The following is a 16,587-nucleotide window of genomic DNA, read 5'->3' as shown; positions in this document are numbered from 1 at the left end:
ACTGTTTTGCATATAATGACAAAGGAAATGACAACAAAGCTTGATAATGGTATCATACGTGTTTTACCTGTGACTCATGGTGTTTCCAAGTCATTTTAATTTGTATTTATTTATTTATTTATTTGAGAAATAGATTGAAATCGCTGTAAGTGAAACATTAAGCCTCAATCCAGATCTATGACGTGATGTGATCTAATCACTACAGACTCAAATGGCTCTTGTATTTTAAAATTTATTTTCTTCAAAACTAGAACTACTGATGCGTTCATTTTGACTGTTTATATATAACTGTATATATATATAAATGCAGCAAAATCTTGATTAAATATAATTTAAAAGAGGGTTACTATTTTAAACTATATCTTTTGTAGACTGATGTGCAACTAAAAGCATGTGTTGTGGCATGGAGAATTTCTCCTTCATGTTTTTATTTTAGATAGCCTACAATGTGCTACCACTTCTTATGTAAATATATAATGTTACATATAAATACATAAAAACATTCCAAAGACATTTTTACAAAGGTTTCAATTATTTAACTATGCGTGTCTTTGACTTGTTGTTACTGATAATAAGGGTACTAATATGATAGGTCTTGTTGAAATCTCAAGACTGAGAACAGACTATAAAAAGCTCTTTTAATAAGGCATTCAACGCAGACGATCCATTGGGGTCTTAAGCGGACTTGATTGCAGGGGGGACTCGATTTTTCACTAAACCAGAAATATAAATCTGCCTTTAATAGCAACAAGTTGACTTTAGTTGTAAGAATATTAAGTAAGTTTAATGTAACTTAGAACCGTGAAGCTGACTTAATTTTATATTTATAAACTTAATCCATTTATTAAATGTTTTTAAGGCAATGGGTTTACTCACTTTTTTAAGCGAAGTCAACCAATCGCTTTAAAAGCAATAGGTTTACTTTTTAAAGTTAAGCAAACTAATCTTTTTTTTTTACAATGCAAGCAACCAAATGGTTGTGTGTGTGTGTGTGTGTGTGTGTGTGTGTGTGTGTGTGTGTGTGTGTGTGTGTGTGTGTGTGTGTGTGTGTGTGTGTGTGTGTGTGCGTGTGTGTGTATGTGTGTGTGTGTGTGTGTTTGTGTGTGTTTTCTGCTCAAACAGTGTATTTAATACCTTTTGTTAATAAAAAAGTTGAAAATATATGTGTATGTAAATTGATAATTTCCCTTTTTCTTCATATTTTATTCATTTGTTTAATTATTTATTTATTTTTATTTATTAATTCATTTTATTTTCTTGAATGTGTACAAGTTAATGTGAAGCGTTATTAATTTAAAATTAATCTGTACATGTTGGTTCTTAAAAATAAATAAATAAATAAATAAATAAATAAATAAATAAATAAATAAATAAATAAATAAATAAATAAATAAATATAAGAAAGCAATTTCAGACTTATTTCCTTTTAATAAAGTAGGAAAACAAAAGAAAATAAATCAAGTAATAACATCAGGTTATTTGACCTGATTATTTGAAAGAAAGAAAGAAAGAAAGAAAGAAAGAAAGAAAGAAAGAAAGAAAGAAAGAAAGAAAGAAAGAAAGAAAGAAAGAAAATGAGAGTCCTATCATTATTCCATGAACGCGTAGAGGGATAAAGAGATAAGAATTCATAGACCGAAACAGGATATTACTGGTGCTCGTTCTTATTACTGCTCTCGTCATCAAGAATAGGATTCTCCATGTTTCAAATCAACATTTCTTAGAATTGAAGGCGTTTTGTTTGTCCAGCCTTGACAAGTGAAGAGAGCAACAAAGATTATGGCTTATTACTCTGTGTCCACATGCCCATACAAAGGATCAGAAGGAGAGGGGGAAAAATAAAAACAATAAATCACATATCTACCAACTCAAATATGCAGCAGGCCATGTTCCATTATAGTAAAAACATATTTTCTTTTGACCGACAGACTATCTGATAGTGTGCAGCATAAATCCTTTTGTAAAAAACAGTAGATGTTTGCAGTAAAGGACCCGCTGTGAAAAATCCTCATGCGGTTTTATAAATCATCTGTATCTGGCCTTCATGGCTATTGAAATAGTATCACGCTGCTGTAAAAACAAAATGGATGTCAAAGCAAAATACAGTAAATGACAGTTTGAAAGATCCAGACATCCAGGAAAAGGAGAATATTTATGCAGTCATTTACAAAATAAATACACTGAATGTGCTATCTTCATTCTTATTGTGGATTTATTTGTTTGTCTGTGTGTTTGTTTGTTTCCTCAGGAAACTATCTCTCTGGAAGCGTTTGGGTGGGAAAAGGCTGAGAGAAACAGCCATATGGCACAAGACACAATATAGGTAAGAATGATCTGTTCATATTCGCAGCCTGTTGTACATGTATACCATTATAACCTGTCCTGTTTACTTTAGTGCAATGATGAGCAAATGTGAAGTGATGTTAGCTGGTTGACAGTTGACAAAAAAAAAAAATAAATTTTAAAAAGTGTAAATTTATTCTCAAATTTTAATATCATTGTCTTTTTTTTCCATCTTTTGTTCTTCATACTTTTCCTTTATCATTTCTTCTTCTTCATTTCATCGTTGTATTCTTTTTAATCGTCTCCTACTCTTCTTCATGATTTTTTTTGTTCTTTTTTGTCTTCTTCATCTTTTTTATCTTCCTTGTATTCTTTGTCATCTTCTTCATGGTCTAATTTTCCTTGTCTTCATCTTCTTCATTACTGTCTTTTCTTCTTTTTTTCTTTATCTTTTCTATGTCCTCTTCATAGTCTTCATTGTCTTCTCATTCATCGTCTTTGTCTTCTTTGTCTTGTTCATCTTCTTCTTTGTCTTCTTTTGTTGTTCTTCATCATTGTCTTCCTCATCATCATCATATTCTTCTTCATATCATCATCATCTTCATATTTTCTTTTTCTTCTTCATAGTCTTTTCCATCTTCTTTATCTTCTCATCCATCAATTTCTTATTCATCATCTTGCTCTGTCTTCTTCGTCTTTTTCTTTGTCTTCTTTTTCTTCATCAACTTTTACAATGTCTTATTCTCCTCATCTTTATCATTGTCTTCTTTATCATCTTATTCTACTGCTTCTTTGTCTTTGTCTTCATCTTTTCTTCGTCTTCTTTATATTCTTCATCGATAACACTTTACAATAAGGTTCATTAGTTAATGCATTTACTAACATGAACTAATCATGAACAACACATGTACAGCATTTATTATTCATAATTGAACATTTACTAATGCATTATTAATATCCAAGTCCATGCTTGTTAACATTAGTTAATGCCCCATGAGTTAACATGAACTACCAATTAACTACAGTATTTTCATTAACTATCGTTAACTAACATGAACAAATACAGTAGTAAATGTATTGTTCATTGTTTGTTCCCGTCAGTAAATGCATCAATTAACATTAACTAATGAACCTTATTGTAAAGTGTGACCTCTTCATCATTGTCTTTTTAATCGCATTTTTCTTTGTCGTCTTCTCTTCTTCTTCATCTTATTATTGCTATTATTTTCTCTTTCTCTCAGTTGGTCGTTGTTTAAAGGATTGTAAAACACATTCCCACTTTTTGATGTTTTAAATGTTTTATTTTTTATCCATAAAGCATTTTTTTTTATATCGGGATTTGAATACAAAAGGGTATAGAAAAATAATATCAGTTTATGAATAAAGTCAATTCAGGATGCTGTAATGGTGATTATAGTGGTTAAAAACGCAATCATTTTTTTAACCGGGCAAGCAAAACAATAATTTTAAATTCTACAAAAAGATGAAGTTTTTTGGCATAAATGGGGATTAAATGAAGTTATTTGTACTGTTGTAGACATGTTGTAAAATATTTTTGGACAAATATTTTAATTTTAAAGATAGCTAATTTTGTGTTGACTATATTAGTTAAACTTTTTAACAATTCCCTCTCTCTCTCTCTCTCTCTCTCTCTCTCTCTCTCTCTCTCTCTCTCTCGTATTTTTTAGACAAGATTTAGACATGAAATGTCAGCAATGGACTGTGTAAATGTAATTAAATAGTTTATTAGAGTATGCAATTATTTATGTATAGCATATGTATGATAGTATTTTGATGCACACTGTTTTCAACAGAAATATTCACGGCTGCAAATCTAATTTATGTTCACAAAAATATATATGTGACAATATATCAACTACTGTATTTCGGATTTTAGTATTGTTCCCTTCAGCTAAATATAAACAAAACTAATCAAAGCCATTGGTCACCATCAGAAAACATCAATAATAATATCAGATAAAATGTCTGTGTGTCTGAATGCAGCTTTGGTTCACTGCATTATTTTTTATTTTTTTTCTAAAGCTTTTAGCATTTTAACTGGACACCACATCATTTACTTATGTATTACTCATATGACAAGGTATAATGGCAAATGTTACATCTGTAATGCAATGGTTTGTTTATAATATATTTATTAAGGCAAGTTACATTGTTAATTTTAAATGTGTTAACATGTGTTACAATGGCTAATATCTACAGTTATAATCACCTGTAATGGCTATTGTAATCAAACAATTTGACTAAAAGTGCATTTAGGTTTGCAACATAAAATGTCCTTATACCAGAACATGTTATATGATACCAAATACATAATATGATAAATGCAAATTGTCAAGTATCCTTGCTATTTAGGAAGAACAAAAGCTAGCCTAAGAAGGAGACTTTTGTATTATCCATCAGTTTAGTTTTGTCATGGTAGATTTTTGTCAACATAACATTTGTAAACATGACATACTGTTTACGTGCATGTAGCATGAAAAATTGTGACACAATGGATGGCAGCTTTACTTTTTTGTGCACATCAGCTGTCAGAAAAAGGTCTGAAATGGAAATATCATGCTGTTTTTAAGCTGTTTATTACAAATGACCGCGGGATCAGGGATCTTATGGGATTTAAGTTGATTTCCGATCTATTCTAATGATAAAACTCTAGCATTTGCACTTTGGTATATTTAATGTCATATAAAATGTCATATAAATTATTGGGACATTTGTCTTTACGTTCACATGAACTTAAAAGGCATCCCAGTCGTAATCCTTAAGATTTAATTTGTACTGCGTTTTTTTTTTTTGATCGACTTAGAAATTGTACTTCATGTGGTAACACCTACAATAACTGAAACATTTAATTGTAAGATTTAAGTTAAGATAACTGATTAAGCTTAGCTTGAGTTTAGCCAACTGACATTTTACCAAGACATAACTGGCAGTGAATGCAACTTGATTTGTCATTTTATTTTACATCACTTAGCAAGTTTGAAATGATGTTTTATCTTATCTATGAAAGCACAATTTCCATGTTGATGTAAATGCGCATGCTTTATTAGCTGAAATAAAACTTAACTTTTGTTATGTAACTTAATGTAGTTCATGCTATCAGCATGAACTGTTGTGTGCTGTTGAAGATGTTTTTATCCATTCTGGGTTGATTTTGAGTCTTAATTTGCCCACAACCTTTTCTGTGTTTCAGCAAATACAATAACTTTTGGTAATAAATTGCCTAGATGCATATTTTAGGGGGAAAAAACTGGAAATTTTCTAAAATTCAACAGGAAAAACCACCAACAAATTAATGCATGAATAAATGGTGTAATGGCTTTGCAAAAAAAAAAAATAAAATAAATAAATAAATATTATAATTGAAGTCAACGGGGCAAAAACAGCCACCAACATAATGAAAGGGTAGTAAATTTGAACAGCATACAAATTTGATCAAATGTGAAAATACTGTTTATCATACATTAGGTGTAGTTTTAATAAGAAGCAACGAAATACATTTTTGGAGTTGAATGAAGCAGAAATAGCTTTTTGAGTCACAAAAAAAAGTCCAGTATAGAGTAAATTTGCAGCTATAACAGCTTAAACTCTCATGAGAGGGCTTCCCAATGGGTTTAGGAGTGTATTTATAGGAATTTGTGACCATTCTTCTAGAGGTGCATGTACAGTATGTGATGTTGGATGAGAAGGCCTGGCTCACTGTTTCCGCTCTAATTCATCTTGAAGATGATTAGGTTGAGGCCATGTAGTCAAGTTTCACCACACCGAACTTGCTCATCCATGTCTATATGGACCTTGCTTTGTGCACTGATAAACAGTTGTGTTGCAGGAGGAGGTCATCCCCAAACTGTTCCCACAAAGTTTGAGAAGATGAAAAAATCCACAATTTCTTGAAATGCTGAAGCATATCTGGAATTAAAAAGATTTCACCTTTTTTTTGTTTCTATTTGTGTACTTACCCACAGGTCATCTTGGATGTAAGTCACTCTTCTTCTTAAGTAGAACAATAAATAAGATTTTTAGATGAATCTCTGATCCTTGGTGATTCATATAATGGTGGTGAATAGTGATAGGTTTTTCTAATTAAAAAAAAAAAAAAAACTCACACAAACAAGTACAAATCAATAGCCATGGCTTCTAATGACACACATGTTTTGTAAAGCGAAACAATTACTTCTAGTAATAATTGTTTTTAAATTATTAGCTTTAATTTACAGCCTAAAACAGCTCTTTGCACGTGTGAGAATATAGCCCATTTGTAGTCCTGATGCTTTTAAATTAAAATTAAAATTAATTTTTTTTTGCTGTAAACTATATTAAGGGGTCGAGGCCAACCCCTAACTAAAAAAATAACTCTAATAATAAATGAATAAAATAAAAACTAAGAAGAGAAGTGTAGTTCATCACTTCAGAGAACAAATCTCCAATACTCTAATGCCCGATTCACACAGGGCTTCAGCATCAACGCTTGATGATGGGGCTAACGCGATTTTCATCGTAGCAACAACCATTGAAATTAGTCAGCAACCGGCGACTGTCTGAGCTGATGTATTTGCATACAGTGATCTGATTGGCTGATGCTTCCGTCTGCGCTTAAAAAATTTGAGAAAGTCCCAACTTCTACAGTGAGCAATACCACTGAAGCAGCACCAATGGATCCACAATGCAGTTGTCACAATGCCTGATGTCACCCATTCAAAGTGAATGGTAAGAGTTGATGCTGACGCCCCATGTGAATGGGGTGTAAAGCAGGTTGCACACCAGAAGCGCCTCTCGGCGGCGCGCCGCGCAGCGACACGCAGCACCATGCATTTTAGAATTCTAAACATAGGTTTCTATCAGGATACACACACCGGCGCCGCAAGTCGGCGGCTGTCGGCGGCGCCTGCCCACGACTCAGTTCATTTTTCAGCCATGCCACAGAGCGGCATCTGATTAGTTTCATGTTAAATATCATTCGAATGTGCGCGTCTGGTATGCGATACTTTAATCTGTCATGTGCGCGCCGTGTCGCGGCGCCGAGCGGCGCTTCTGGTGTGCGACCTGCTTAAGTGTCCAGTGGTGAACATTTGCATTGTACTTGGTAATGGCTTGAATGCAGCTGTTCGGTCATGAAAACCAACACAATCCCACAGCAATTCGTAACTTTTTGATTTAGCGGCTAATTCGTATGAATTTATACAATCTCATTTGTACAATTTATTACAATTTGCTTATGCCATAATGATTGTTTGGCTAAGAGGTGAGGTTGGGCCATGCCTCTTTTTTTAAAATCATACATTTTTGTAAGACTGAACACTGATTTGTATAAATTAACCACTATACTAACAAAACATAAAATAGTTAAGGTTCCTTGTGAGATCAGGCTGTGGAAACCCATCCCTTAAAGCTTTTATGCACTGATTTTGAGCTAATCTGAAGGCCACGTGATGGATGGAGGTCTGTAGCTATTGATTCTGCAGAAAGTTGGCGACAATGTGATTTTACATGGCCTACCATTATATGCTGATTGCTGTTGATCCCAATTGCTTCTGCTTTGTTATAATGCTGCTAACAGCTGACCATGGGATATTTAGTGGTGAGGAAGATTCACACTTTTCTTATTGAACAGATGGCGTATATCACAATATCACACTTGATTTCAGTTAGAATTCCTAAGGATGACCTATTCTTTCATAGATATTTGTGAGCCTAAGTGCTTTGTTTTTACATATGTGGCTGTAACCATGAGAAAGATTAGAACATCTAGGATCAATGATTTTTAGGTGACCTAAAGGTTTTTTTTTTTTTTTTTTTTTTTTTAATAGTATAGTGTAGGCCTATACAGTATTAGAAATAAAAAAAATAAATAAAAAAAATGACAATTTGCACATTGTTCTTTTTTCAATTTGTACACTGCCTAACAAAAGACTCGGTGCTTATCCAAGTTTTAGGAACAACAAATAATAACTTGACTTTTAGTTGATCATTTGGTATTAAAAGAGGCTTATATGAAAAGCAGAGGCCTCAATATTATGCATATTTTACCAAGATAAAATATGATGATGCTTGGATTTTTATTATTTAACCATGTCTGACTTGGCTTAGACAAAAGTCTTGTCACTTAACAGGAATAAATATACAGTATAGAATATAATGTAATGGTGCAGTGGAAAAATAACTTATATTGTGTTATATATTGTGACTCCCATGAGCTTAAATAACTGCATCCGTATATCTCTGCAACGACTCGAATAACTTTGACAAATAAAGTAATCTGCAATGGCAAATAAAGCGTTCTTGCAGGACTCCCAGAGTTCATAAAGATTTTTCTTTTTGAATTCATCTTCAACACCTCCTATTTTACTTTACCCCAGACAGGCAATAATATTCCTGTCTGTTGACTGGACTGGCCAATCCTTGACCTTCTTTGTTTTCAGGAACTTTGATGTGCAGGCTGAAGTATGAGAAGGAGTGCTATCCTGCTGAAGGATTTTCCCTCTCTTGTGGTTTGTAATGGGCAGCACAAATGTATTGATACCTCAGGCTGTGGATGCTGCCATCCACTCTGCAAATATCTTGCATGCCCCTATACTGAATGTAAACCAAAACCATGATTTTCCTTCAACAAACCTGACTGATTTCTGTCAGAATCTTGAAGACTCTTGGTCCATGAAGGTTCCAGTAGGCCTTCTGCAGTATTTGTGATGATTAGGATGCAGTTCAACAGATGATTCATTGAAAAAAAAAAAAACCTACCTTCTGCAACATGAGAAACTGGAAGTCAAGTTATTTTTAGTTGCTCTTACAACTGGAATTGACAACAAGACTCTTGTCAGGTAGTTTATTGCAAAATTAAAACAGTTCCCATAGATGACTTAAAATCACATGGCTCTATTTGGAAATAAATCAGTTTTGATTAGATTGATTTTGAGGGGAAGAGTATAAAATGACAAATAATATTATTAATAATAATAATATTATCATTATAACAAGCATAGAAAAAATATAAATGAAATATACTGTCTTTTCAGTTTAATAGTATTCAGGCACATAAGCTGAATAATCAAATGTAAAATAACACTATGGTCTTCATCATTTAAATAATTGAATACAATTCATTTTTAATAAGCCTACAAACAGCACAATTTTCTGCGCCTGGATAATTTAGACTTGCTTAAAGTCTATTTTACTCTATTATGCATAAGCTTCGCAACAACTCACAAATCACTTTAATGTCCTGAACTGTTGTGCTTAGTCTACTAATATGACTAGACATTGAAGATCCTGCGATGTGACTATTGCGGATGCACACATTGCGATATCAATGTTAAAACGATATACTGTTTATTGTTCTGCCCTAATATAATCTACTGTGTATATTTCGCTGCTAAAGTTTTGAGAATACCTATCAGGTTATGGGTGTGTGTCATTACTCTAAACTTCCAGAAGCAACAAAGCATTGTGCCATGACAGATTTGTACTAAAGACAACAGATGTATCTTTAGGGAAAATAACAGATTTTCTCAGTATAAACATATTTTCAAAAAGGCCTAGAAGAAAGAAAAAAAATATATAATAGCACGCTTTCATCAGCAGCCCTAAACAGCAAAGCTATTGTTTATTCTTGCAAGAATACTTTTTTACTGTGACAAATTAGCTTGTGTAGGCACAAACTGTGTCAGAACAGATGTGTGAGATATGTGTGGCAGATGAGAAAAAGCTAGTTGTTTTTCAATTTAAACATAAAAGTAGCTGGGTAACACTTTGTACTTCTTTTATATAGTTCATGGTTGGAGTACTGTTTCATTTGATTAGATTTAAATTGGGGCTGCACAATCTTATAAAAACATAAAAACTAAAATTTCATCTAAAATTGTGATTTATTTATTTATTTATTTTCATTCTGCGACATACACTAACTGGCCACTTTATTAGGTTCACATTACTACTACTGAGTTGGACCCTTTTTGCCTTTAGAACTGCCTTTATCTTTCATAGCATAGATTTAACAAGGTACTGGAAATCTTTCTCAAAGATTTTGGTCCATATTAACATGATAGCATGCAGTTTTGTCAGCTGCACATCCATGATTCCACCACGTCCCAAAGGTGCTCTATTGGATTGAGTCTGGTGACTTTGGAGGTTATTTGAGCACAGTGAACTCATTGTCATGGTAAAGAAACCAGTCTGAGATGTTTCACTCTTTATGACATGGCGGTTTATCCCGCTAGAAGTAGCCATCCGAAGATGGATACACTGTTTGATAAATTAATTCATTATTAAAGGTAAAAAAGGTACAATTTCTTAGGCCTGGATGCTTTTAAAATCCTCACACAGTCTCGGACCTCAATAAACAGTTTCAAAATTATCTAATATAATTAGATGTTACATACAATGTTACTAATGCATATATATATATATATATATATATATATATATATATATATATATATATATATATATATATATATATATATATATATATATATATATATATATTAGTGCTGTCAATCGATTAAAAAAAATACTAATTAATCACATTTTTTTTTTATTAATCTCGATTAATCATGATTTATCACATTCAAAAGACTGAAACTTGTAATGTTGGCTATTCAAATGTAAAAATAATGTAAACGCAAGACAAAAACTATTTAAATTCAAAATATAATTGTTTATTAGAATTTTTGTTTAACTTGTAACACAGATTTCTTCATGTAAACAACAAACCCACAATAAACTATCAAGATCCTGGCCTGACAGCGATTAATATTACAGAAATTAAAACACAGGCATGTTAATGCCATTTGAATTTCAAAACAATCAATGCCAATAAAGAAAAAAAAATAATAATAAAGTATTGAATACAAACAATTGCACTCATTGTAAAGTTGTATTGCTGTAAGTTGAGAACATTAAATATAAAGTAGAAACAATTTTGCTTAGTCCTCCTTTACATTTATCCAGTTGCTAAACCAGTCCAGTCTGTTGACGTTATCGAGGGACAATGTGGATCTTTTCTTTTAAATGATGTGAGAGTGAAACAATTTCGTGGCAATTTATAACTTTTAGATTTAGGGGCCACAGACAACGACGTTATATAGCCAAAGCTATATCACTTTTGTTTTCTTTGTAACAAAATACTGTTGAAAAACCAAACAGAACTAAACTCCATTGTGTAGATGGTTCAAGCATGTTGAAAATTATTTTTCCATCAAGTTCTCTTACATAGAAAAAGTAAATTAAATGGCTACTAGGGATTCTCATTTCGGTTAATTTAGCTAACCGACAACCGCTGCTCATTAATTGGTTATTAATGGTTAACTGGTCAGATTACTATTAATTTTATATTAAACAAATTGACGTGTCTATTTTGTGTCCGACAAATTAAATATTGCATTTTAAAATAAGCTACTGATTTATTTTTAAATGCTAGCATATTAATAACAGAACAGAACAACAGAGCATCTTTACGCACCTGCAGTGTTTAGCACAGAAGAGCAGAATAATCTAAATAAAATAAATAAAATAAATAGGACTGCCCTAAATTATTTTCATTTAAATAATTAATTTATATTACAAATCGAAAATACTTACTGATTCTTTTTAACAACCGGCATAGGCTGTCTTTTTCCAATCATGTTTTTTCTTCCGTCAAATAAATATCGCAGACTTCCTCAAATTGCCCGCTCCACAGAAAATATGCATTTATTTAATGCCCCGCTGTTATTATTATAATAACAAAACCTTTTACATTTTTAGTAGAAATCATTATTTTAAAAAATATGTCCTGATGGTTTCCTCTCTCCCCCTCGCGGTTCAAGTGTGCGCGCTGCGTGATGAAAAGACAACAACAACGCATATGTAGACTTTTTGTAAACAGTTTTGTTGTTTAAATATGCTATTGCATTAATGTGAATACATGCTTTATAAGCCGAAAACAGAGCGCACCTCACTGCCTTTATGTTGAAAAGGAAAAAAGAAGAGAAAAAGCACTGTCCTCTTATGAAACCATTGCATCAGCTGGGTATCGATTGTGCAAAAGTGTTGCTGTCTATGTTGTTACAATTGTAATATTTAATACTATTGTGATATTCAAGATTTTTACATTCATACAGCTCTGGATAACTTAAAACAGCGATTAGACCTTCAAAGCGGCATTAATGCGTCCTGAAGTAAAGCGAAACTGCTATAAACTCCAGCAAGATAGAGTGATTATATGCAGAGCCATATACCTTTATTTATAAATAAAGTATAACTATAGAAACTGTGTTCATCTTAACTGAAAGCTACGTCCGGTTTCCTGGCCTCACGTATCGCGCACCTGTCAATCAGCACGTAACGTTAACTCCCAAAGGGCTAAACAGAAAGCGCACAGCACGGTTACAGAAAAGTTTCTTCTGCAGAGGAGTCGGGGCATCTGGTGAATGCCCATCTCTCTCTGCACAGCCACATTAACAACAATGCTTTGACAGCATTGGCAATGTTTCTGCCGTTGTCTGTTGTCAAGCGGGGTTAAGTTGGTATTGTTATTGATATTCCTGACACATTCAGACGGTCCCTTACTAAGAACTCTGTGCGAGCTCTCCCGGCTAAGCGCTTATTGCGAGGGCTTAAACGGAGCAGTGCTTGTAATGTCGAGCGGGAAAAAAAAAGTGTTTCCTCACGTTCTTCTTCAACTAGCTCAACTTTTGCAGGCACGTGTGACGTTATTGGAAAGGTGGTCACGGGGTCTGTCGCGATTCTCCCTTATCACACGGCGACACAGGATCTTAGATATGAGTGTCTCGATTTCGATTTCATATCGTGTATCGTTACAGCCCTAATATATATATATATATATATATATATATATATATATATATATATATATATATATATATATAGTCAGTTTGAAATCAAAAAATATTATTTTATGTTCTGCATTCTTTTGCTGCATTTTTTGAAGCCTTAGCTCGATGAGAAGCAGCACAATCCGTTTTTAAAGAAGATCTTCATTAACTGATTAAATTAAACAGAGTACTAAATTCTGTACCATTCAAACACATGCTGGAGCTTTAAAAAAAAACAGCTTAACTGTCAAAGTGCGCATTTAAATCACATTAAATAAAAAAGTCTTATCTAGGGCTATCCTAAAATACATCTGTGCCATAGTTTGTCTCCAGATGCATACCAGTAATGTGTTTTTCTAAGCCATTTTTTTTAAATAAAAACAATGTCACAGATAATCTAATACAACTACTGTATATTAGTCCTGCCTTGAGCTATCGTCCATTCCACAAATAATCAAAAAATAAATAAAAAGAGTAAGGCGCCACGGTGGCTCAGTGGTTAGCATTGTTGCTGCTCAGCAAGAAGGTCAACTGGTTCGCATTCCAGTTAGAATTTCTGTGTGTTTGCATGTTTTCCCCATGTTTGTTTGGTCCCCTCCGGGTGCTCCTGTTTACCAAACAGCCCAAACATGCCCTATGCGTGCATTGGGTAAACAAAATTGGCATTAAAGTGTATGAGTATGTGTGTGAACGTTCGAGTGTATGGGTGTTTTCCAGAATTGGGTTGTGGGTGGAAGGGTATCAGCTGCGTAAAACATACACTGGAATGGTTGGCAGATCATTCTGCTGTGGTGACCCCTGATAGCTTAGGGACCAAGCTAAAGGAAAATAAATGAATGACAAAGAATATTCAAACAGTTTTATAAATGGCTTTTATAGATGATTTATGTTATGTTATTTCTGTGATGGCACCTTTTTTCTTTTATCCTGCTTTTTGAAAAACAAAATTAATTAGCACTTTTCTAATTAGAACATTGTTAAATGGAGTTTACGTTGGAAACTGAGAAACGGAAATTAGAACAGGAGACTTTCTTGACACAGCAGTTCTTAGAAAACAGGAAATTACATCTACAACAGCAGTGATCTTATGAAAGAAGAAAAGGTGGAAGCTGTCAGTGATTTTCAATTTATGTGAAGGGGCAGCTATCTGTCACCTTTATTAGGTTGATGTGTTCATTTAAGGGGATTTAGACACTATTGTGTGGTATTTGAATGAGTTGCAGAGAATCAAAAATGGCCTAAAGCTGAAAGCTTTATAATGTTACAGTAGCTATGTTTCATAAGTAGTAGTAGTAATAGAAGAAGTAGTAGTAGTAGTAGTAGTAGTAGTAGTAGTAGTAGTAGTAGTAGCATTTATTAGTTTTTAATGAATAAATTAATTCATAAATATGTGTATTGGTTAATTCTTTACATTACATTTGTTTTATAACTCATATTACTAAAATACTGGCTATTTCTTAGGATGTATGTAGCACATATTAACAACATAGAATCATTTTGAAAACGTAGCCCAATATACATTTCTGGTGATCGCAAATTATGTAGCCAGAAGTATGCATGGCTGCATTTTGTCTTTAAAACGAATGCTGATCCTTTTCATGCTAGCAGCTGACCGCTTACCTCCATATGAATGGCTTATCTGCTGTTACCAGTTTGTCAAGTGGCTCATAGTGTACGCTGGCAGACTTGATATGCTGAAAAGAGTTGACTACGGTGACGGGTTCAAGTCTGATGAAGAACCGTTCCAGAAAGTATAGGTAAAACAAAAACAGAATTCAAAAAATAACATAAACAAGTAAATATCGGGGTAAGAATGTGGTAAAATCTCAAAAAGTGGTAAAAAATAAGCTGGCTTTTTTTTCTGGATTGCTTTTTAAAACACTATCTGTTTGGGGTAGCTGGTGTATAGGTCAGTCTGTGCTTTTAAAAAACACTATTGGTTTAGTTTAGGGAAGAAGCAGGGTGGGTCAGCACTACCTCCTGGAATGTAAATGTATACGTGGGTATATTTTTAGAACGAGCCTGGGTTGCTATGTTTCCATCCAAAGATGTGAATTAGATTTATGTGTAAAACTGCAATATTGAGCAAATTATTTGTGAATAAAAGCACTGTTTTCGTTCATTGAGTCAAAAAGAACCACATTTTCACTTTCTGGTAAACTGGTGCCAAATATCAAACAGAAAAAAAATTATAATTTGCTGCAGTAGAAGGTGGCACTGAGGGCCTTTATCCCCCTACACCCTGAGTTGTACAATAAATAGCTTGTGCCTCAAAAGACTCTTTAAGGCCCAATACAGTTCTAGTTGTAATAATACTAAACCACTTTGATGACAGACTTTGACTATGGGACTTTAGAATAACCAAAACAACGTTTCAAATATTTTAGAATGTGGTCAGTCCTCTGGTTTGTTCATTAATGTCATCCCATCATGCCTGGTTTTGTTGTTACATGATCTGTTAAAACAAAACCACATGACTTTTTTTGATGTTCAGGCTGGAATTTGTTTGGAAAATGTATTTCCATCGTAGTTGATGTGCATTTTTTTTTTTTATCGGCTCTTAAACAGTTGTGTGGACACTTTTTATTATTATTATTATTATTATTATTATTATTTTTAGATGCTGCATTCCAAAATGAATAGGTGGGTGGATACCTAGCTAGTGTGTTCTGACAGAAAAAGCACAGAAAGCTTATTCTGGTTTAAGCTTGGCTCTGGGGTCCGTTCTTTGTACCTTGCTTAAATGATCTAAGATGATTCAACAGATCCTGGATCTTTTCATCTTGATAACTGATCTCTGGTTTATTTGGTTCTTTTAACAAGTTCCTGAATCAGATTAAAATGTTTGAGTGAACTGATCTGAGATTGCTGCTGGGTTTGTAAAAGACTGATCTATCGATCCTCGAAATCATGGTCAGCAATGCAACGGCATTTGTATCTAAAAGTATCATTTCAATACATTTTCTCTTTTAACCACCAGGTGGCAGTCTTTGTACTTTTATTTCGGAGTGCAGATTGCATAAGTTTTATAAATATATATTTTCATATATTCATTTTCTTTTTGAGCTTAGTCCCTTTAGTAATCTGGGGTCGCCACAGCTGAATAAACCGCCATCTTATCCAGCATATGTTTTACTCAGTAGATGCCCTTCTAGCTTCAACCTGTCTGTAGGAAACATCCATACACACTCATTCACTAAGGTTAATTTAGCCTTCTCAGTTCACCTGTACCCCACGTTTTTGGACTTTAGGGGAAACCGGAGCACCTGGAAGAAACCCACGCAAACCCACTTCACACAGAAATGCCAACTGACCCAGCCGAGGTTCTAACCAGTAATCTTCTTGCTGTGGGGCTACAACACTACCTACTGTGCCGCCTAATATATATATATATATATATATATATATATATATATATATATATATATATATATATATTTTTTTTTTTTTTTTTTTTTTTTACTTTCTAATCCTG

General features: G+C 33.3%; 1 protein-coding gene across 6 annotated transcripts in view; it reads left to right on the top strand.

Annotated features, from left to right (window-relative positions):
• LOC797812 overlaps positions 1–16,587 on the top strand; it is a 299,215-nt gene that overhangs the window by 197,496 nt on the left and 85,132 nt on the right. For all 6 annotated transcript variants that reach the window (XR_015513701.1, XR_015513702.1, XM_087290924.1 and 3 more), the window contains one exon: positions 2,249–2,323. The gene's annotated coding sequence lies outside the window, so the exon portion shown is untranslated. The remainder of the gene's footprint in view (positions 1–2,248; positions 2,324–16,587) is intronic.

Source organism: Danio rerio, chromosome 17 (assembly GCF_052040795.2).
Source record: "Danio rerio strain M-AB ecotype USA chromosome 17, GRCz13ab, whole genome shotgun sequence".
NCBI lineage: Eukaryota > Metazoa > Chordata > Actinopteri > Cypriniformes > Danionidae > Danio > Danio rerio.
The sequence above is the reverse complement of the archived record's forward strand: the minus strand, read 5'-3'. Positions and strand labels throughout refer to the sequence as shown.